At 41.9% G+C, this 20,886-nt stretch overlaps 1 protein-coding gene across 6 annotated transcripts in view; it reads right to left on the bottom strand.

Annotated features, from left to right (window-relative positions):
- DVL1 (dishevelled segment polarity protein 1) overlaps positions 1 to 20,886 on the bottom strand; it is a 257,298-nt gene that overhangs the window by 102,848 nt on the left and 133,564 nt on the right. Inside the window, exon 1 of one of the 6 annotated variants that reach the window (XM_082273774.1) lies at positions 6,776 to 6,882. The exons of the other annotated variants lie outside the window; for them this stretch is intronic. The gene's annotated coding sequence lies outside the window, so the exon portion shown is untranslated. Of the gene's footprint in view, positions 1 to 6,775; positions 6,883 to 20,886 lie in introns of those variants that run through there. 6 annotated transcript variants of the gene reach the window in all.

Below are 20,886 nucleotides of genomic sequence, written 5' to 3'. Positions count from 1 at the left end.
TAAAAATCAAAATTTTTTAACATTTTTCGGCCAATTTGTTTTATGCTACATATGTTTGGTAAAAAAAAAAATCGCAAAAAGCGTATTTTGATTGGTTTGCGCAAAAGTTATCGCGTTTACTAACAAAGGGAAAGATTTTTGTCATTTTTGGTGTTTTTTTTTTTTAACGCGTAATGGCGGCGATCTGCGATTTTTTTTTTTCGGTACTGCGACATTGCGGCGGACAGATCGGACCCTTGACTGACATTTTTGACACTTTTGGGGGTACCAGTGACATTACTGCAGTAATCAGTGCTATACATATGCACTGTTACTGCAAAAATGACACTGGCAGGGAAGGGGTTAACTTTATTGGACAGGGAGGGGTTAAGTGTGTCCTAGGGGCGTGATTCTAACTGTGCAGGGACATTCCTATTGGTGTAAAAGCAAAGATCAACCGTTCTACATAGTAGAACGGACAGATCTTCACTTTTACACAGGGAGAACTGACAGGCAGCTTGTTTACACAAGCTGCTCTGTCTTTCTCCCTTCACAGGAGCGATCGCAGTGTGACTGGCGGACATCGAGTCCGCCGGTCACACGCACTGACTTGTCTGTGAACGAGCCTCGGCGGGCGCGCGCCCGCCCGCGATAGGCTCGCAAGTCAGTGACAGGCGAGTGACGTACCGATACGTCACTCTGCCTGGCCGGGGCTGACCGCCCCAGTATATAGTCGTGCGGCGGTCGGCAACCGGTTAAAGCAGTGGTAATTTGTGATTATTACCTACAGGTAAGCCTATAATAAGGCTTACCTGTAGCTAAAATGAATATCTATTAAACGTGCACCGTTTAGGAGATATTCACCCTGGATGCAGCCGGTGACCTCACCGTCAGAAGCAGTCTGAAGGTCCAGCATATCCTGATGGACCTTTAGAGCTTTGTGCCGGAAGCGAGGGCCAACATCGCGGCTCCAGTCACTCACACCGCCAGAGCCCCCAAACCCAGAAGAATTATCGGGGGAAGATGTCAAGTCCTCTCAATGGTGACAGTGCGCCGCTGGAGGGCTTTGTTCTAGTAAGTCTGGTAAGTATTTCATAATGTGCTAGTATGTGATGTATACTAGCACATTATGCAATTGCCTTACAGGTTTTTTTTTTGTTTTTCTTTAAACTGCCACGGTTTACTACTACTTTATTTTTCACTCAAACAGCGGATGCATTCAATTAGGTGCAGTCAGTGCAGTGAGTACAGACACTGGAAATGGCCATCAGAATACATTAGGTACAGCAGAAAATTTGTAAACCCAGGCTGTATAACGTGGATGAAGGAAATTGTTGGATTTTTTTCCTTAATGACCTCCAGTGAGCTGCAGGTCAGATCGTTAACACAGCTCATTGGAGTACAGAAAAGCGGGATTTCCCTCACAATGAGATACAGTGCCTTGCGAAAGTATTCGGCCCCCTTGAACTTTGCGACCTTTTGCCACATTTCAGGCTTCAAACATAAAGATATAAAACTGTAATTTTTTGTGAAGAATCAACACCAAGTGGGACACAATCATGAAGTGGGATGAAATTTATTGGTTATTTCAAACTTTTTTAACAAATAAAAAACTGAAAAATTCGGCGTGCAAAATTATTCAGCCCCCTTAAGTTAATACTTTGTAGCGCCACCTTTTGCTGCGATTACAGCTGTAAGTCGCTTGGGGTGGGTCTCTATCAGTTTTGCACATCGAGAGACTGAAATTTTTGCCCATTCCTCCTTGCAAAACAGCTTGAGCTCAGTGAGGTTGGATGTAGAGCATTTGTGAACAGCAATTTTCAGTTCTTTCCACAGATTCTCGATTGGATTCAGGTCTGGACTTTGACTTGGCCATTCTAACACCTGGATATGTTTATTTGTGAACCATTCCATTGTAGATTTTGCTTTATGTTTTGGATCATTGTCTTGTTGGAAGACAAATCTCCGTCCCAGTCTCAGGTCTTTTGCAGACTCCATCAGGTTTTCTTCCAGAATAGTCCTGTATTTGGCTCCATCCATCTTCCCATCAATTTTAACCATCTTCCCTGTCCCTGCTGAAGAAAAGCAGGCCCAAACCAGGATGCTGCCACCACCATGTTTGACAGTGGGGATGGTGCGTTCAGGGTGATGAGCTGTGTTGCTTTTACGCCAAACATAACGTTTTGCATTGTTGACAAAAAGTTTGATTTTGGTTTCATCTGACCAGAGCACCTTCTTCCACGTTTGGTGTGTCTCCCAGGTGGCTTGTGGCATAGAAACATAGAATGTGTCGGCAGATAAGAACCATTTGGCCCATCTAGTCTGCCCAATATATCTGAATCCTATGAATAGTCCCTGGCCCTATCTTATATGAAGGATAGCCTTATGCCTATCCCATGCATGCTTAAACTCCTTCACTGTATTTGCAGCTACCACTTCTGCAGGAAGGTTATTCCATGCATCCACTACTCTCTCAGTAAAGTAATACTTCCTCATATTACTTTTAAACCTTTGCCCCTCTAATTTAAAACTGTGTCCTCTTGTGGTAGTTTTTCTTCTTTTAAATATGCTCTCCTCCTTTACCGAGTTGATTCCCTTTATGTATTTAAAAGTTTCTATCATATCCCCTCTGTGGCAAACTTTAAACGACACTTTTTATGGATATCTTTAAGAAATGGCTTTCTTCTTGCCACTCTTCCATAAAGGCCAGATTTGTGCAGTATACGACTGATTGTTGTCCTATGGACAGAGTCTCCCACCTCAGCTGTAGATCTCTGCAGTTCATCCAGAGTGATCATGGGCCTCTTGGCTGCATATCTGATCAGTCTTCTCCTTGTATGAGCTGAAAGTTCAGAGGGACGGCCAGGTCTTCGTAGATTGGCAGTGGTCTGATACTCCTTCCATTTCAGTATTATCGCTTGCACAGTGCTCCTTGGGATGTTTAAAGCTTGGGAAATATTTTTGTATCCAAATACGGCTTTAAACTTCTCCACAACAGTATCTCGGACCTGCCTGGTGTGTTCCTTGTTCTTCATGATGCTCTCTGCGCTTTAAACTGACCTCTGAGACTATCACAGTGCAGGTGCATTTATACCGAGACTTGATTACACACAGGTGGATTCTATTTATCATCATTAGTCATTTAGGTCAACATTGGATCATTCAGAGATCCTCACTGAACTTCTGGAGAGAGTTTGCTGCACTGAAAGTAAAGGGGCTGAATAATTTTGCACGCCCAATTTTTCAGTTTTTTTATTTGTTAACAAAGTTTGAAATATCCAATAAATTTTGTTCCACTTCATGATTGTGTCCCACTTGTTGATTCTTCACAAAAAATTACAGTTTTATATCTTTATGTTTGAAGCCTGAAATGTGGCAAAAGGTCGCAAAGTTCAAGGGGGCTGAATACTTTCGCAAGGCACTGTAATATTCTCTCACTTCCTGTAGAGTCTACAGGACAGGAAGTGTAGGGAAATCTCCCTAATGAGACACAGATAAGAAATACCAGGGGTTTTAGACTTTCCCTGATCTATCCAGAAAAAAAAAAAAAAACAAAACAAATTGGCTTTGGATATACTCTGAGCTTTCCGATGCATACAACTGAAATACGAAAAAATTAATTCTACTATATTAAATGTAATATATACAGTATGTTACAGAAACAAAAGAAATATGTCATTACAAGCCTTTGATAAGAGGATCTTCACTCCCCATTGCGTGTCCCTATTTATAATAACTTTGTAAGTGCAGAAACTTATGGTTCCCTTGCACTAGATGAAAAATCATTTGAAAATCTGTCATTTGGACGGTTAATTTGGTTTTCGTCCAGTTAATGGGCACAAATCGAAAAATTGGTTGTTACCTTTTTGAGCGTAAAAAGCTAAGGAAAAGTTTGTATGGCTAGCATAAGGGTCCTTTCACTGTGACTTTCCGATCAGGTCTGCCTATCAGTTTTCAGATGGACCTGATCAGAAGCTCCATGGAAGCTATGGGCAGGTGGACACATGTGCATTTACGTTCACTTACCTCTGAGTCCATCCAGCCTTGGAAAAAAAGAGAAAAGGACAGCGATGGGAGGTAATCTGATGTAAACAGACATAAGTCCATTGTCATTCGGGCCACCCACAGATCACAAACGGATCCGGAAAGGTCCGCTGTTAAAATGCAGGAAAGGAAATGAAAAACTGTCCCATTCTGTTCTGATTCTGCAGAGGGTCCGTTCATTGATCCCCCCCTGAACTGACCGGACATGGCTTGTGTGAAAGGACCCTTAATTAGTTACCAATTAGAAGTAAGATCTACTAATCAATTACAGCAAAGCCCACCTATAATCAACTGTGAAATGTTTTAGTGCAGAAACTTACAGCAACAGCAACCAATTAGAGTTACAAATACAAACTGCTAATTCTAAATAGTTACTGTAAAGCGGACCATACATTATACGATCTGATTGGACAATCTCCTATAGATCTACCAACACCTATGAGTTGAAACAACCTGCATGATTGGATGAAAATTGATTGGATTGTATAGGTTTGTCCAAATATTACATGGTTTGGGCAAATTTAAACAAGATTGTACTGGTGTATGGGGATTGTGCAATCAGATTGTTGCATGTATGTTCACCCCAAATTTCTGCACTAAAACATTTTGGACTGGATTAAAGATCAGCATTGCATCTCGGCGTAAATATATACGGTATGTTTTGTTTTTGTTCAGTTTAGTTTATTAGCACTTTTGTAACAGTCCATTCACTGTCCAACCAGAGTTTTTCTAATGACAAACCTATGGTGGGCATACACCAAACAATCTGATTGAACAATTCTTTACAGAGTCAGACAGAATGATTGAATCTATGAACTATTGAACAGACACATACTGTGTCATCAGTCGATTTTGAGCAAAACTGATCCAACTTACTGTGATTGGTCTGGACAGACAATGCGATCATTGGAAAGCAGATGGATCAATATGATCAGAAAGTGTATGGCACACCAAACAATCTTTTTGACACTCTGATTATTTTTCTCCCGGACTGTTAATTGATCACCATTATGATTGTATATAAAGTTGTTTCATGTATGGCCACCATTACACAGGCAAAAGAAAACTTCTAGTGCTATAAATCAGCAGAATACTAATCAGTGCTATACAAAATAAGCGACAAAAACATGCTACAAAGGTGTGAAGATCCCACTTATAAGCACCTGTACAAATGATTTCTATGACCTGGTACATCTCAGTATCATACATGGTATCAGTAATACTCTAATCCCCGATACATCTCAGTATTATACATGGTATCAGTAATACTCGAATCCCCGATACATCTCATTATCATACATGGTATCAGTAATACTCTAATCCCCGATACATCTCAGTATCATACATGGTATCAGTAATACTGTAATCCCGGTACATCTCAGTATCATACATGGTATCAGTAATACTCTAATCCCCGGTACATCTCAGTATCATACATGGTATCAGAAATACTCTAATCCCTGATACATCTCAGTATCATACATGGTATCAGTAATACTCTAATCCCCGGTACATCTCAGTATCATACATGGTATCAGAAATACTCTAATCCCTGATACATCTCAGTATCATACATGGTATCAGTAATACTCTAATCCCTGATACATCTCAGTATCATACATGGTATCAATAATACTCTAACCCCCGATACATCTCAGTATCATACATGGTATCAGTAATACTCTAATCCCTGATACATCTCAGTATCATACATGGTATCAGTAATACTCTAATACCCGATACATCTTATTATCATACATGGTATCAGTAATACTCTAATCCCCGATACATCTCAGTATCATACATGGTATCAGTAATACTCTAATCCCCGGTACATCTCAGTATCATACATGGTATCAGTAATACTCTAATCCCCGGTACATCTCAGTATCATACATGGTATCAGTAATACTCTAATCCCTGATACATCTCAGTATCATACATGGTGTCAGTAATACTCTAATCCCCGGTACATCTCAGTATCATACATGGTATCAGAAATACTCTAATCCCTGATACATCTCAGTATCATACATGGTATCAGTAATACTCTAATCCCTGATACATCTCAGTATCATACATGGTATCAGTAATACTCTAATCCCTGATACATCTCAGTATCATACATGGTATCAGTAATACTCTAATCCCCGGTACATCTCAGTATCATACATGGTATCAGTAATACTCTAATCCCCGATACATCTCAGTATCATACATGGTATCAGTAATACTCTAATCCCCGATACATCTCAGTATCATACATGGTATCAGTAATACTCTAATCCCCGATACATTTCAGTATCATACATGGTATCAGTAATACTCTAATCCCCGATACATCTCAGTACCATACATGGTATCAGTAATACTCTAATCCCCGATACATTTCAGTATCATACATGGTATCAGTAATACTCTAATCCCCGATACATCTCAGTATCATACATGGTATCAGTAATACTCTAATCCCCGATACATCTCAGTATCATACATGGTATCAGTAATACTCTAATCCCCGATACATTTCAGTATCATACATGGTATCAGTAATACTCTAATCCCCGATACATCTCAGTATCATACATGGTATCAGTAATACTCTAATCCCCGATACATCTCAGTATCATACATGGTATCAGTAATACTCTAATCCCCGGTTCATCTCAGTATCATACATGGTATCAGTAATACTCTAATCCCCGATACATCTCAGTATCATACATGGTATCAGTAATACTCTGTTACTTACATGGTCTGGGTGAGCACTGTTCAGAATACTCACAGTGCACTATGCAGCTACATTCCAGAAACTCCCAAGCAAAGCTACCTGCAAAACATACTGATACCTCCTCCTCCACTCCATGCCCCCTACCTCTCCGAGCCTGTGAAGTCACTGTGTCACCAGCCAATCAGAACAGAGTATGTAAATACCCCCCTCCCGCACTGAAGCTAGATACAGCCTTAGGTTCTGTTTTTTTGGAGATCTGCAGCTTCAGAAGTGTCTGTCCTCAGGGTATGAATGAGGATGGAGTGAAATCCCTGATTGTCTCATAGAAGCCGGTCTGCTACTGCACTTTTTTTTCTAAGGAAGTGATTAAACATTCTCTTTGATGCTGGTATACTATGACCTGTGGTCCCCAGTGACAATCAGCATGATAAATTCTTACTAACAGTAGTAATCAGGACCTTTGCTTCTTCCACCTCAATACTGCTCATTAAGAATTTCGCCTTTATGAATACACGACAGAACAGAGGGATTTTTGTCATGCCTAATTTGAAATATTTTACCCCATAATTAATTATTGGGAGGTTGGTACACAGAAATGAATAATAATACTACTATCAGAAATTATTATTAATACTATTAGAAATTATTAATAATACTATCTGTAAGCTTTTCTAAACTGAACCCCTGAATCCTGAACTATTTGAATGGATTTGTGTACTGCTGTATCCTTTGACTGACTTTCCAATGCATTTTACCCATAGTGGCTGATGGACAGATGTTAGGGGGGGATAGAGAGTTTGGGATAATGGCTTGTTGGGGGAAGGGGGCAGATGTTAGGGGAACAGAGGGTAGAGGATGAAGAGCAGTAAGGAGGACAGAGTGTAGAAGATGAAGAGTTGTTAGGGGGCATAGCCTGGGATATGAAGAGTTATGAGGGGTGACGATTGGTTAGGGGGATAGAGTTGTTGGGGGGTGCACAGCATGGGGAATTAAAAGTTGTTAGGGGGGGGCAAAGTGTGGGGGATGAAGAGTTATTAGGGGAACATAGTATCTTTTATGAAGAACATTTAGGGGCAGAGTGGGCGAATGAGGAGTTGTTAGGGAACAGAGTGAGGAATGGACTGATGTTAGGACAGACGTTTGGGAATGGACTGATGTTGATGATGGGCAGAGTATGTGGGATTAAGAGTTGATAGGGGGTACAATGTGGGGAATGAGGAGTTGCTGGAGGAACAGACTGTGGAGTCTGAAGCGCGTAGGGGGGAGGGGGGCACTGCATGGGGAATGAAGAGTCGTTTGAGGGGGGCAGAGTGTGGTGAATGAAGGGTTGTTAGGGGGCACAGTTTCGGGGATGAAAAGTTGTTAAGACAGAGTGTGGGGAATGCGGAATGGAATGCACAGCATCAGGAATGAAGAGTTGTTTGGTGACAGAGTGTGGGGAATAAAGAGTTATTTGGAGGCAGAGTGTGGGGAATGGAGAGTTGCTTGGAGGCAGAGTGTGGGGAATGGAGAGTTGCTTTAAAGCAGAGTGTGGGGAATGAAGAGTTGTTAATGGGACATAACATTTGTAATGAAGAACTGTTGGGGGCAGAGTGGGGGGAATAAAGAGGTGTTATGGGGCAGAGTCTGGATAATGGACTGATGTAAGATGGACAGAGGTTGAGGAATGGACTGATGTTAGATGGACAGAGGTAGGGGAATGGACTGATGTTAGATGGACAGAGGTAGAGGAATGGACTGATGTTAGGGGAGCAGTAGATCGGTGATGGACTGATAGGGGGACAGATTGTAGTGGATGAACTGATGTTAAGGAGACAGCAAGTGGGAGATGGACTGATGTAAGATGAACAGAGGTTAGGGATGGACAGATGTTAGGGGGATAGAGTGTGGGGAATGGACTGGTGTTTGATGAACAGAGGTTGGGGATGGACTGATGTTAGGAGGATAGAATGTGGGGAATGGACTGGTGTTTGATGAACAGAGGTTAGGGATGGACAGATGTTAGGAGGATAGAGTGTGGGGAATGGACTGGTGTTTGATGAACAGAGGTTGGGGATGGACAGATGTTAGGAGGATAGAGTGTAGAGAATGGACTTATGTAAGATAAATAGAGGTTAGGGAAGGACAGATGTTAGGAGGATAGAGTGTGGGGAATGGACTGATGTAAGATGAACAGAGGTTAGGGATGGACAGATGTTAGGAGGATAGAGTGTAGAGAATGGACTGATGTAAGATGAACAGAGGTTAGGGATGGACAGATGTTAGGGGGATAGAGTGTGGGGAATGGACTGGTGTGTGATGAACAGAGGTTGGGGATGGACTGATGTTAGGGGAATAGAGGGTCAGAGATGGACTGATGTTGGTTGGATAGAGGTTAGGGGATTGAATGATGTTAGGGGGATAAAGTGTGGGTGATGAACTGATGTTAGGGGGACATAATGTCAAAGATGGGCCGATATTATTTGGACAGTGGTTGGTAGACATATTGTGGGGGGTGGACAGATTTAGGAGGGGCAGAGTATGGAGGATAAATACAAACCCTGATTCAAAAAAAGTTGGGACACTGTACAAATTATGAAAAAAAAAACAGAATGAAATGATGTGGAAGTTTCAAATTTCAATATTTTATTCAGAATAAATCATAGATGACATATCAAATGTTTAAACTGAGAAAATGTTTAATTTTAAGGGAAAAATAAGTTGATTTTAAATTTCATGGCATCAACACATCTCAAAAAAGTTGTGACAAGGCCATGTTTACCACTGTGTGGCATCCCCTCTTCTTTTTATAACAGTCTGCAAATGTCTGGGGACTGAGGAGACAAGTTGCTCAAGTTTAGGAATAGGAATGTTATCCCATTCTTGTCTAATACAGGCTTCTAGTTGCTCAACTGTCTTAGGTCTTCTTTGTCACATCTTCCCCTTTATGATGCGCCAAATGTTTTCTATGGGTGAAAGATCTGGACTGCAGGCTGGCCATTTCAGTACCTGGATCCTCCTTCTACGCAGCCATGATGTTGTAATTGATGCAGTATGTGGTCTGGCACTGTCATGTTGGAAAATGCAAGGTCTTCCCTGAAAGAGACGATGTCTAGATGAGAGCATATGTTGTTCTAGAACTTGGATATACCTTTCAGTATTGATGGTGCCTTTCCAGATGTGTAAGCTGCCCATGCCACACGCACTCATGCAACCCCATACCATCAGAGATGCAGGCTTCTGAACTGAGCGTTGAGAACAACTTGGGTTGTCCTTCTCCTCTTTAGTCCGGATGACATGGTGTTTCAGTTTTCCAAAAAGAACTTCAAATTTCATCTGACCACAGAACAGTTTTCCACTTTTAAATGAGCCTTGGCCCAGAGAAAATGCCTGCGCCTCTGGATCATGTTTAGATATGGCTTCTTTTTTGGCCAATAGAGTTCTAGCCAGCAACGGCGAATGGCACGGTGGATTGTGTTCACCGACAATGTTTTCTGGAGGTATTCCTGAGCCCATGTTGTGATTTCCATTACAGTAGCATTCCTGTATGTGAGGCAGTGCCGTCTAAGGGACTGAAGATCACGGGCATCAAGTATGGTTTTCCGACCTTGACCCTTACGCACAGAGATTGTTCCAGATTCTCTGAATCTTTGGATGATATTATGCACTGTAGATGATGATAAATTCAAACTCTTTGCAATTTTGCTCTGAGAAACTCCTTTCTGATATTGCTCCACTATTTTTCGCCGCAGAATTGGGGGAATTGGTGATCCTCTGCACATCTTGACTTCTGAGAGACACTGCCACTCTGAGAGGCTATTTTTATACCCAATCATGTTGCCAATTGACCTAATAAGTTGAAAATTGGTTCTCCAGCTGTTCCTTTTATGTACATTTAACTTTTCCGGCCTCCTATTGCTGACTGTCCCAACTTTTTTGGAATGTGTAGCTCTCATGAAATCCAAAATAAGCCAATATTTGATGCATGACATTTCAAAATGTCTCACTTTCAACATTTGATATGTTATCTATATTATATTGTGAATAAAATAGAAGTTTATGAGATTTGTAAATTAGTCCATTCCTTTTTTACTTACAATTTGTATAGTGTCCCAACTTTTTTGGAATTGGGTTTGTAAATGATAGGTTTACAGAGTATGGGAGCTAATAAGGTGTAGAATGTAGGAGAGGTGAAGAGACATTGATGGAACAGTCTGTGGGGGTAGAAGATGTTAGTTGGACAGGATATGGAGGAGAGCGATGATGGATAAAGAAAGCGGCTTTACACAAGCAGACCATGTGAGCTGGAATTGGAACTTCTAAAAATTAATCATCACTTTTTCGCAAAGTATTTTCAAAACTTTTGGGACTGGCAGAAACAGATTTTTTTTTTTTTCCTGCACAAGCAGAAGAACATGATAAACAGCAAAAATGTATTTATTTGAAGTCAAATTTTCCCCCATTCCCCTTACGGCTCATTTATTAAGAATGTTGCTTATAGCACGTTCCCCGAAAGCTTTTAAACAGCACATAAAATACAGCTGTCATATGCCTCATTAATCTTAGGCTTCAGTTAGATACTCTCCCTATTTGCAACCCTACGGTTTTGTTTTTGATGAAAACTGGAATCTCTCTACTTGAGATCATTTTTTGGAGATAGTATACGATATAGGTTAACCAGAACATGCAATACTTTGTTAAACACTGCAACGGTCTTGAAGGGCACCTTTCAGTATCTTTACAAGTCTGCATTGGTAAATTCCTGACATGTTGCAATATACAACATAAATTGCTGATGAAAGATCTACATTTTAATTATAAAGTGATAACAGAGAAGTGTTAATTGCCATAATTTGTTCACATAAATCATATATATATATATATATATAAATATATATCATGCCACTGTATTTTGTTATTTACAAAAAATTCTCTAAGTACCTTATTCCTGCAGAGCTGTTGTGTGGTCACACGATCTTTCCCTTTTTTTTGGCTTCTGCAGGGAAAGATCTTTGGGAGGGGCTTCTATTACTCTGCTGATGTATGCCCTATACAATGTGAGTCTGGCACAGCACCAATCAGGTTTGTGCAGACACAGTCACATGACAAAAAAAAGATGACTGATACTAGCATTTATTTTGCTCATTTTCCATCTGCATCAAAGCAATAGAAGAACATGGAGGAAGAGGGAAGGAGGGTGTCAATTTTCATTGTGTATATGCCCACATTTGTGACTCTATAGTAACATGGGCTGCACAGATATGGGAAAAAAATAAAGAGCTTAGTTTAGAAGGGAACTGCAACTGGAGCATGCTCAGCAGATGACAACAGCTGGTCTACACAATCTCAGGCTGCAATGGGGACACAGAGGAGATGAGAGAGACAGCTAAAAGCGGAAATAAACCAGGTATATTTCACTTTACACAAAACAAATGCTTTAGTGGCTTTGTGAGTGTGCACACTCTGTTATGTAGCATGCAATGAGAGTTTTACATAGTCTTGGTTTGATGACACTTTAAGCGTTCACTCACACTACACGCTCTGGACCACTTTGGTCAACACAGTCACAGTGCAATAACAAAGTAAAGCCATGTTGTCTATTGCTTCAATTTATACCAATGCGCTGCATTAGTGTGTGCTGAAAAAATCACAGGCTTAATTTTATTACCCTGCAGTGCATTTTGATGCACTTAAGCGACTATTAAGTTGCAGAAAAAGTAACGTGTCTGCAAAAAGAACCCCCCCCCCCCCAACGTACATAAAAATACACTGCAATGCATGCAAAAATGTACCACAATGCACATCCTTGGTGCATGTCAATGAATATGCACTGTGCATGCTTTGGTGTAAGCTCTTGTTCACACCAGCAGCATATAACTGCTTTGCCCAAAACAAGAATAAGACATCTGTCATAAGTCCTAACGCTTCAGGTTACACCAAAGTGCTGCGCTGCTGTGCACTGAGAAAAAGCAGAACACATTACATGTTTGCGCAGCATGTTCCAACACACTGTATGCATGTATTGCAATGCACTGCAGCACATAAAAGTCACATACACAGAAAAATAAAAGTACTGCATTTTAACAATGCATTGCAGTGCAAAGCCATAAGTGTTCACAACACGCAACAGTGTTTGCATTCTATGTGCACAATAATGTTTGCGCAGTCCCAAACTCCAGCCAACTGATTTTACCTAAACTGTACATTTTAAGAGATCCTGGACATTTGTATCCCCCCCATCTATAACAGTATGAACATTTGAGAGAAATGAGAGTCCTCCATGGTCACACCCATGGTCTATCACTGAGAGATCTCTAGCTATATTTTCACATCTTTTGAAAAAGGCTTCTTGTAGTGAGTACAGTTCAGTTTGTTCAATAAATATTCTATCCCAATTAATAATGCCATTACTTACATTTTTATGGAATACAGAAGATATTTCTGGCAATACTAGGCAAAAAAAAATCCCAGATTTTACTTTTTAAAATGCCTTTTGGAAAAGACTCACCTCTAGCCCAGCTGTTACTCAGCCAATCACGAGGTAAACCATCTATATTCTTTCATTTGGTTGTCTCTTTTTCCATTATTTTGAACAAACTGAGTGAAACTAAAGACAAATGATATAGAACCAATATGGATGGATTGTGTCCCCCAAACCCCCTTAGGCTTTACTCATCCTACAAATCTATCTTCCACTTTGACAGGACATGATGCTATTATACAGTAGAATTCCTTTAACAGAGACAATCAAAAGGTCTGTCAGCCCCGGTTCACACTTATGCGATGCGGGAAGGCTGAAAATTCGAAGCCTGTTCCCGCATCGCAAACGCACCCCCGGCAGTTCACACTGCCATATGCGATACGCATATTGCAGTGCGATCTTGCAGTTCGCACAGGATCGGATCGGATCGCACAAGTGTGAACCGCTGTGCGATCCGATCCTGATGCGGCTGCAAAAAAGGGTCCTGTGCGTGTTTGCTGCGGGTGCGGTGCGAATTTAGCCATACAAAGTGTATGGCTAAACTCGCACCGCCAGCCGATCGCATGTAATGAAGGAGCAGTGCGCTCCGACATTACATGCGAACGCCGCAGCCGCATGAATGTGAACCGGCTCTCAATGTGTAAAGCACAGTATTCTAAGTGAGGTCACAGATGGCACCGTCAGGGTGCCAGGAAACCAGACCACATGAGGATGCAGATAAAATAAAGCAGTTTATTGGAGCAAACAACAATAAACGCACAGCAAGAGTGAGGAAGTTGGAGCAGGAAAAAGCCAGGGTCAAGTCCAGAAGCGGGTAGTCATCCAAGCGGGGGGCGAGACCAGAAGCGGGTAGACTGCTGATGTCGGGTCAAGAGCCAGGAGAGTCATCTGCCAAGCCAGGTCATACACGGGGGGAACACGGAGAACAGAAGACTGCTAGCAGAGATGCACTGTGGAGCACAAACACAAGGGCAAGGACTGCAACCCATCAGGTGATAGATATAGTCAGGTGTGCAGCATCATTACTGTGCCACACCCAGGGAGCAGGCAAGTGATGATGCAATTAGAGACTATAAGAGGCAGCAGTCTGCACATGTCCAAGATGGCTGCCAACAGGAGGGCAAGGTAAGACCTTGACAGGCACTCAATATTACTCCCATTAAGGAGCTTTCCTATGACTTCCTGTACACAACAGGAGCCGCAGGGATTAAAGAGTTGAAAAATATCCCCTTTGTGAGAATACCTCTCTACTTTAGTTTTAGTAACAACTGCAAGATGTTAGATTTCTAGAGACAATGGTCTCTAGAAGAAAAAGGGAGAATGGCTCCCAACTCCTCCAGCAGGGTCACAGATGATAATAAAAGTGTCCGTTTTCAACTCTTCCTCACTCAAGTAAAACTTAGCTGTGGCAGGGTCTTTTGTGGCACATCCCTCAGAACGCCAGCTTAAGCAGCCACATACACGTCAACCTCTATGTTGTATTTTATGATAAAAAGTATATATTCATGCAAGACTTTATATATCAGATTCAAGTTTATATGTTTCCTGGCTTTCTGTAATCCAATTTTCCAGCTCCTACATGTGTTAAAAATGTGGAAATACAATACATTTACTAATTCTCTGCACTGGACTCTAATGTGAATGTTACATACCCAGCCCAGTAAAATGCTTATCTTTAAATAAAGTTTAAAAAAAATACAGCTGTGGCAAGTGTTACCCTTTACCCTACCTTCTCTGCCTCACAAGTCCACCAACATTTAACTCAGCCTTTATATTCAACCTTCTAACCCCCATGGCCCTAAGCCTAACTCTAAAGTGAACCTAAAAGCAGAAGCCAATTTAAAAAAAAAAACAGAAATAATTAGCCCAGCTATACAAAAAACAAACAAACAAACAGCCTTTGCTGTACTTTTAGTTCTCTCTGCCCTAATCCATCTCCTTATAGGAAAAAGAGCCTTTGGAGGCACTCTGCACATGCCCAGTTTGGTGTGTGTTGTTTTTTTTTAGAGTTTTTTTCTTGGAAGGGGCCAATCAGCACAGTCCAGGCAGAGGGTCAGGGATCCTGCAGCCTCATAAGACAGCCAGAGTAGAATGAAAAATTCTCCTACAAGCTTTAACAAGACACTGATAGAAGTCACAAAACTGCTATATACTGCTGATGAGAAAAGGTACCTTATTTATCGGCGTATAACACGCACTTTTTTTCCCCCTGAAAATATAGTGCAAACAATGAGTGTGTGTGATACGCCGATGTCTTCTTTATGAATGGGTGGAGCGGGGATCGGGAGGTCCGCCCCGGGTGCCACACATTGAATGGGTATCAGGCCAGCTGCCCTGCCTCTCCTGGCCCTGGGATAGCCCTGCCAGTGTGCTCTGCAGTTAAAAAATCACTGCCAGACCCTTTTTATAGATCCTTCCTACATTGTGTCATGGTCATGGAAAACCAGTGCATCTAAATATCTTGTTAGCTCCATTCTTTCTGGCCGCTCTCCTCCTCCCACTCTTCCTCCTCTGAGTGTAGCTTCAGATTGGAGGAGGAGAGCGATCACATGACCAGCCATTAAACGTCAGAGGAGAGCAATCACGTGACCGGCCATGAAAGAACGGAACTAACAAGGTATTTAGAGGCATTGGTTTACAATGACAGTGACACTATTTAGGAAGGATCTATCAAAAAGGGCTGGCAGTGATTTTTTTTTTTTTACCTTAGAGAAGGCTGGCAGAGCTGCCCAGGAGACTGGGGGTCTCCTGTGAGTGCAGGGGGGGGGGGAGGCTGTGCAATGTAAAGGGGGCTTTATAATAAAAGGGGCTGTGTACTGTGCAGGGGGAGGGGGCTGTGTAATGTAAAGGGGGCTGTGCAATGTATAGGGGGGCTGTATAATGAAAGGGGTTGTGTAATGTGCAGGGGAAGGGGGCTGTGTAATGTAAAGGGGGGCTGTATAATGAAAGGGGCTCTGTACTGTTATTTTTTAATTATTAAAATGTTTTTTCCCTGAAACTTCCCTCTTAAAATGAAGGTGCGTGTTATACACCTGTGCACGTTTTATGCCGATAAATACGGTATTTAGCAGTTTATATTTACTAAAAAAAATTATGTTCTATGTACTGTGGGAGACCAGATATATTGAATGCATGGTCCTGGGTTTAGTAACACTTTAACAGCACTCACACGTCTTTACATGAGAAAGGGAAGTCTCCACTGGTAGAGAAAAGGAGGTGTCTGTGATGTCACTAGAATAGTCATAGCCTTGGAAAAAAAGGTATGCATAATTGATTTAAAAAAAAAAGAATGCAGGGGAAGCCTTTCAGGGAGAAGGGCTGGGGAGCCGTTGGAACCGGAGTTTTGCTTTAATCCCCCTGACCTAGTTAACACCCAAAAGGTAAACTATCACCTAAAGTTTTGGGCTGATACTTACCATATCAGGCAGCTACTTACTTTACTAGGGTGATACTCATAATTGTTAAAGTCCTAGGCAAATAAAGGGCTCCAAATCCTACAATTAAAAAAAATAAGGTCCTCATACACTTCACATTTTTTTCTTTCTACCTGCAACTTATGCATCACAGAATAACCTTTCATTGGGAAGCTTTTGATAACCATACAATACAAGTCTCCTATTATCCATAGGTTACATGTCAGGACTAGCAAATCACAATTATTTTGAGTATGCAAATGGATAAAAACGTCAACTGTCCAGCTCAAAGCCTAGGCAGCCTAAATCACACGATCTCTGGCTACTGTAGAGAGGCAACACCAGGTCACTGTGTGTGTTAGCCATCTATGCCTGGTTTTGGTTAAGACAGGCCTGCTGATTGCACACCTGTGGGCTGCGTTCATATTATTTCCAGGGTTAGCAATCAGGGCTCTCAGTTGGAGACAGCTGCACCCTACAGACAGGAGGACTCCAACCGTCAGACACGAGGGCTGTGTATGGGAGTCAGGAGGGCTCCCACTATCCCTGAGAGAGAGAGGCCGCAGTCGAGGCAGCCACAGCGTACAGGTCTGTAGGAGGCAGATGTATTCCGCAACAGTGCAGTAGGAAGCTGATCCCAAGGAAGCTACAAGGGAGCTTGACCAAAGCACACTTTTGTTGGTCTGAGGAGCAGACCTAAGGCCTAGGTATGAGGCCTGAAGCAACCATATGGCGTGTGAGTAAGCCAGGAGGGTGAATTTAACAAATATACAGTAATGGTGGAACCCCTGCAAGGGAAAATTGCTGTTTTGTGAACTTTCTTTATGCCTTTAAATAAAAGTGGGTTGCCGTGCCCTTAAAAATACAGTCTGGACTGGCGCTACTTCTTCAAATCGCATGCACCACTTGAGTTGAATCGCCCCGAAACCTTACACTACCAATAATACCAGAAAAGAGTCTATTGCTTTTAATCCCCAAAGAGATTCAAGGATCAAAATCTAACCCTGATGTACATAGCTAGTTAGGAACTACACATAGAAACAGGTTTTAAAGTGACCCTGTCAGCACAGGGGCACTTGTTGTAAAGAATTATATTTTACCTTTCTGGCAAACCATTTGTTGAAGAGATGCCTTTTTGAAGCACACCAGCTGCTGCAAGTATTCCATATGTCCAGGTGTGTAGAATAATTGCTCCTCCAACCTAAGTGTTATAGTTTCTCCCACTAAAGGAGGCATAAGCTGGTGGGAGGAACCATTACCTATGGTGGGGTGGAAACAGGTATTCGACCTATCCAGCCAATTGAATACCTGCAGCAACCAATGAACAGCAAAGAAGTGGGATTTATGAAATTAGCTATCGGAAGGGTAAGCATGGGGCCTTTTTCATTACAGGTATATATATAACTCTGCCTGACTGGATCCAAATTAATTGGATAGGTTAGGTGGCTCCTTATATTACACCATTTTGGTAAATCTAAAGTTGATTGCATAGTCAGATCGTAACATGTATAGAGACCCTAAGGGACATTAAAAAGAATAGACGCCTGGTGTAAAATGATAACAGGCCTCACTAGTTCCAAATAAAGTATCATCAAGTTAAAATATATGAACACAGAAATCATATGTGAATATTTTTTTTAAATTTAAAAATGTCAACTGTGAGCAGATTAGATAATAAAGAAGTAAAATCTGGTAACAACACTGCAATTGATCAGCAGACCACAACTAGACTGTAATTGGATAATATCAAGGAAGCAGAGAGCAAATCAAATATCTTTTATATGGAATTATGCTGCTAGCAGAGCCTGGAAACCATCATAATTAGTATGGACGATAGGCATGGCAGTGCATGATTTCCCAAACACATTTATTAGTACAGGTGACTGGAAATAATAAAATAAACAAATTTCTCGATGGTTTCTATCTACACAGGCAGTGATGAATGACAGTTGATGAAAGTGAATAGGACATGTCCAGTCTACATAAAGTCAGTGGGGTCTACCAAAGCTGAAGCAGGGGTAGGGCAGACATTCCTTGTGCTTTAGCCAGTTTTTCATTAAACCTGTTGCTCCAGTGGGTGTGTTTGGGCCCTGCTTCACTGTAGAGACCAACCTGCAGCCATACAGGAGCCGCTCATTGTGGTAGCAGGCTCAGGCAAACACTGCGCGTTTGTGTTGCTTGCTCCATTAATGTCTTTTGATGGGGTCTACTCATGGCAGACATAGACAGACTACAGCCCTATCCACAGGAACGAATAGGGAGAGCTACTATTATACTTAGTGATGGCTGGGCAAGGCCACACAATGAAGATCTCTTGAGTGTAGCTAAAGGTATGTAACACTACTGGGCTGGGTACACTGAGGGGGGTAGGGGGTGTAATAAGTGAAAACTTTGTCATTTAAAGTTGTTCTTTTTAATCCAATGCCCAGCAAAAGGTTTGGATTATTACCACTTTAATGTCTGGTTCAATTTACAGCAGATCTTCACCCTTAAGAAGGACTTCTGTCCTATCCACTCCTCCTTCCCTCCGGTATCTGATTAGAGCTTTTTGTTTTTCTTTACTTTTATTTAAAGAAAAAAGTGTGATCCAGTCCCCCCTTACATGTCAATGTGCACTGTCCTCCTTTTGACTATTGGGATATGCACATCACATATCCCAGTGGGCAAAGTGCTTCATTCACAAGGGTGGAGGGGGGCAGGCCACCGATGCATCATCAGGAGTCGTGTTGGCTGAACCAGAAAGAGCTGGCAAGCCTCTTGATGATCAATATGGCGGTGCTGGACCGAGAGGTGACAGAGAACCATAGGATCCCAGTGGGAAAACGCTGGATCCTCTGGGCGGGTGAGTATCGGTAATGGAAGCAATGGATCACCAAGTAAGTGGGGGAAAAAAAGGAGAAGGGTTGGTGAGCCAAGATCCTCTTTAAATCTACCCATGCTCACTGCTCTGTCCAGCTGTCAAGAAGGAAGAAAATGCCCAGTACTTTCAGGTATGGAGAAGCATGTGACTCACCCCATGTGATTTTGCTGGATCAATCACCAGCGGTATCCCATGCAGAGAGAGTCCTTAGCCATGTGTAGGCTATGACTTGAGTGGCATACACAAGTAAGCTTTTCCTGCCCTCAACAGCTGAACAGAAGTGTGAAGAAAAGTATGGGTTGCTGAAGAGGGGGATTAAGATTAATCTGTTGATTTGCCCTGCTTGCGCAAAACAAAGCTTAAAACTGGTTTTCTCCCTCATAATAAAGTTCCCCCCTCTCCATCCCTCCTTTACACAAGTAGCACAGTTTTTTTTTTTTTTTTTTTACCAAACAGTATGGGCCAATCCCTCCATGCACATCATTCGCCTAGGTGAATGACATGCACAGTGCTCACTGGGCCTCCTGGGACATGCACGTCACATACCCCAGGAGGCCTTAGTCTTTCATTTAGTAAGTCGGTAAGTAGGAGGGAGACAGGCCTTGCGGCTCGTGATCGCGAGGCCCTGCAGGCTGAACCCAGAAGAGCCAATGTACCTTGATGATGTCACAAGTAGGAATGGCGGTGTGGGGTCAACTAACATCTGTTGACAGAAGTATGTCACGGAACAACACTGAATCTGCTGGGTGGGGGAGTATCTCAACTGTGCAGACAACATCATCCAGTAAGCGGGGGTAAGGGAAAAAAATGGGGAGTAGGGTGAAGATCCTCTTTAACTGTGGGCACAAACATTTTAATCTAAATATACTGCTCTAGAACCAAACAATTTAAATCCACTTTGTGTTCACCAAAATGCCTTTTTAAACCAAGATATTACCTTATCACACACAACAGGGTGTCTGCAGAGAACTAAAGGAGGGGGCAGATACAGTACCAGTAACCCTGTATAAGGAGGGAAGTGCTTGGTTATAAGGACAGGAAGCATTTGAACAAGGGAAAGTCTCACACTGGATTACTGCACAGATCTGGAAGAAATACACAAGGCACACCAAGATTCGAGTAAGAATATGCATGCCTCATGAATTTATACAGCACAGGCTTATACTGAAGTTTAGCTTTAATGTTAACTAGAATGTACCTTTAAGGAACATAAAACTGACAGAGAGCTTCTGTAATAAGAACCCTCAGGGAACATTCACTCTACTGAGTTGTAGTAAGGTACGCATTACTGCAATGCAAGCTACATGCACTGGGCATTTATTCTGAACAGCATTCCAATGCACCTTGCCAACAGAAGCACATTGCAATGCATGGCAATGTGCTAACGGCTGTTGGAATG

The sequence above is a fragment of the Pelophylax lessonae genome (genome assembly GCF_965119305.1).
Source record: "Pelophylax lessonae genome assembly, chromosome: 12".
NCBI lineage: Eukaryota > Metazoa > Chordata > Amphibia > Anura > Ranidae > Pelophylax > Pelophylax lessonae.
This window is presented reverse-complemented; position numbering and strand designations above follow the sequence as displayed.